The sequence below is a fragment of the Sorex fumeus genome, unplaced genomic scaffold (genome assembly GCF_029834395.1).
Source record: "Sorex fumeus unplaced genomic scaffold, SorFum_2.1 ptg000128l, whole genome shotgun sequence".
NCBI lineage: Eukaryota > Metazoa > Chordata > Mammalia > Eulipotyphla > Soricidae > Sorex > Sorex fumeus.
Window position 1 is genome coordinate 53373824 of NW_026606185.1, and position 2764 is coordinate 53376587.

General features: G+C 39.2%; 1 non-coding gene across 1 annotated transcript; it reads left to right on the forward strand.

Annotated features, from left to right (window-relative positions):
- The first annotated feature begins 498 nt into the window (after positions 1-498).
- On the forward strand, positions 499-602 carry LOC130045567 (U6 spliceosomal RNA). The gene has a single exon (XR_008795557.1). It is a non-coding gene; the product is annotated as a U6 spliceosomal RNA (small nuclear RNA).
- The last annotated feature ends 2162 nt before the right edge of the window (positions 603-2764 follow it).

Genomic DNA, 2764 nt, shown 5'->3' on the forward strand with positions numbered 1-2764 from the left:
GCTGGCAATAAAATGTAAACCCTCTTTGATGTTTTAATCCCTCAAATCTAGGCTTCGTAATATTCCCACAGATAAATCTTCACTGAATTAGTTCATAAGCCGGAATCATAAGCTATGTAAGGACATAGCCCTTTAGGAATTAGTCAGAAAAACTATTAATTTTTTTAAATATTAGGCATAAAACAGGATATCAAAATCATAATAGAAGGACAGGGTATTATGCTAAAAACAAACTAAAACCAGATTGAAAAGAACCAGATCAGGTTCATAAATGAAACAATAAATCCTTGAAATTAATCTTTTAAATTCACCCACAGACTTTTCTACTGTAGATGAGATTTTCCATTGACTAAACTGAGAGTTACAGCTGAAAAATTTATTTATCTATTTATCATAGGAATATTATATCTCACAGGAAGATAAGGCAAAAGAACAATATGAAAGAAAGATTAGCAGTAGAGAAAGGAGGCCTGGGTCCTATTAAGAGTATTATGGCAAGAGCTCACTTCAGCAGCACATACACTAAAAATGGAATGATAGAGATGATTAGCATGGCCCTGCCTAAGGATGATGCATGACTTCATGAAGTATCCCATATTAAAAAAATGTTATAAGGAGAGAACATTAGAGGTAATACTTAAAGAGATAATGTTAGCGATGTTCCAGGTTTAATGAAAGACATAAATCGTGTTGTGGGCGTGCATGTGTGTGTGTGTGTGTGTGTGTGTGTGTGTGTGTGTGTGTGTTTATTTCAGAGGGAAAATGTAGTACCTCAAAACACAAAGAGGGTATTGACTAACTGTAATTGTAGTATCCCTAACAGCAAGTCATATAAGAATTAAATACCTTGAAAATAAAGGGTATAGTCCTACAAAATTTTGTTTAGAAAACTTTAATGTCTTAGAATCTTGTTTTTTACAAAATTTTACCAACTCCCCCTTGAGACTTCTTAGTTAAGAACAAAATCTATCAGCCACCTGCCAACTGGAAAACAGTCAACCCTTTCAGAATGGCATAATGACCAACTTAACCCAATAAAAATTATCATAGAAGTCAACTAATTGATCACTGAATGTTTGAGTGACATAATAGAAAACGTTGCTGATGGCTTGAAGTGGAAAGCTAAAATAACAGAATATGAAAAGTTGTATAGTTGAAGGAATGTTTACATATTTAACAATAAGTTGGAGAATAATATTTACTAAATTAGGCAGCTCCTGTTAGAGAACAGTGCAGAGTCTCCTGCCCCCACGCCTGGCTCTCCCCACTGGGGCCCCTTGGAGGGAGTGGGTTGAACTTCCCTCCCTGCCCCAAGTAGAGCCCCGGCAGCTGAAGAACTCCGGAACCAGCCACAGCCATGCTGAGACCACTCTCCATTCGTTCAGATGAGCCTCACACATGAAGGAACCGGCAGAGGAACCCAGGCATGCGGGACCCGGGGCTGAGATCTCCAAGCCTGCTCGGATCGGAACGGGACTGGGCCTCTTCCACCCAGATCCCCCATCTTCCAATATGTAGGCATTACACCCACCAACTGTCCCCAGTGCTGTGTAATCCCACCAACGGCCAAGACCCAGAGACTATAAAACCCAGCTCCCAGAAGCTTGCGGTCGCATCTTATTATCTAGTTCTTACTCTGGAGAATCCGGCAGGCTACTGAGAGTATCCTACCTGCATGGCAGAGTCTGGCAAACTTCCCTTGGCATATTCAATATGCCAAAAGCCAGTAACAATGATGGGCTTCATTCCCCTGACCCTGAAAGAGTCGCGAATGTGGTCCTTTCTAAAATCTCAGGGCTAGGACAAAGGAGACGTTACTGGTGTTTGCTTGACGAAATCGATGAACAACAGGATGACAGTGATGCAGTCACAGTGAAATGAAGTTTAAATATTTGTGATGGAAGAGGGGCAATTCTGTAACTCGGCATAAGAAAAATATATTGGAGAAGGCATACTCTCAAGTGGAAGTGACTTATTAAACAGTATTTTATCAGAAACGCAATTATAATCATTCACAGAAAGACTGTTTTGATTGGTGGGAAAACAGGATTTTAAGTCTAGGTTAAGTTATTGAGTATGTCATAGGAGAAATCCATTAACTGTATAACTTACAGATAAAACATTTCAGCAAAACAAGTTGAAGTTGAAACCCATAGTTATGGGAAGTCTTTAATGTGGTTAATTTTAGTATCAATCTTTAAAGACAAAGATTTTTTTAAGATTCAGTAATGAAGTATGTGCTTACCAATGCATGCACTCAGCCCTTTGAGACCACCCTGGCCTACAAATATATAACTTTCAGGAGCTTTCTATGTTGGCTGACATTTTCAGGGCAGATAAATAGTTTTTTCAGTGCAATTAAATAGTGTGAGCAAAGTGTTACTAAACAAAAACAAAATCCTCTTCAGGAATGGTTATTTATTTTTTAAAAAATTATTTTTTTGATTGAGAAAACATTGGACTCCTCTTTATAATATTATTAAATTACATCTTCCACCAAGGAACCCTTGGTATCCTTTCACCATAGTCCCCTGGGTACCTTTTGTCTTTGTTTTTGAGTCAGATTTTGAACTATGCTTAGGGAAAACTTCTGGCTGTTCAGTCAGAGATCACCCCTAGTGGTTCTCTGGGGACCATATGGGGTGCTTGGGATTGAACCCACATCAGCTGGGTCAAGGCAAGTGCCCCACACACTGTACAATCTGTCCCACCCTCCAGTCTTTGAGGCCTCTCCTTTCCTTTGATAATCTCAGACCAATGCCTT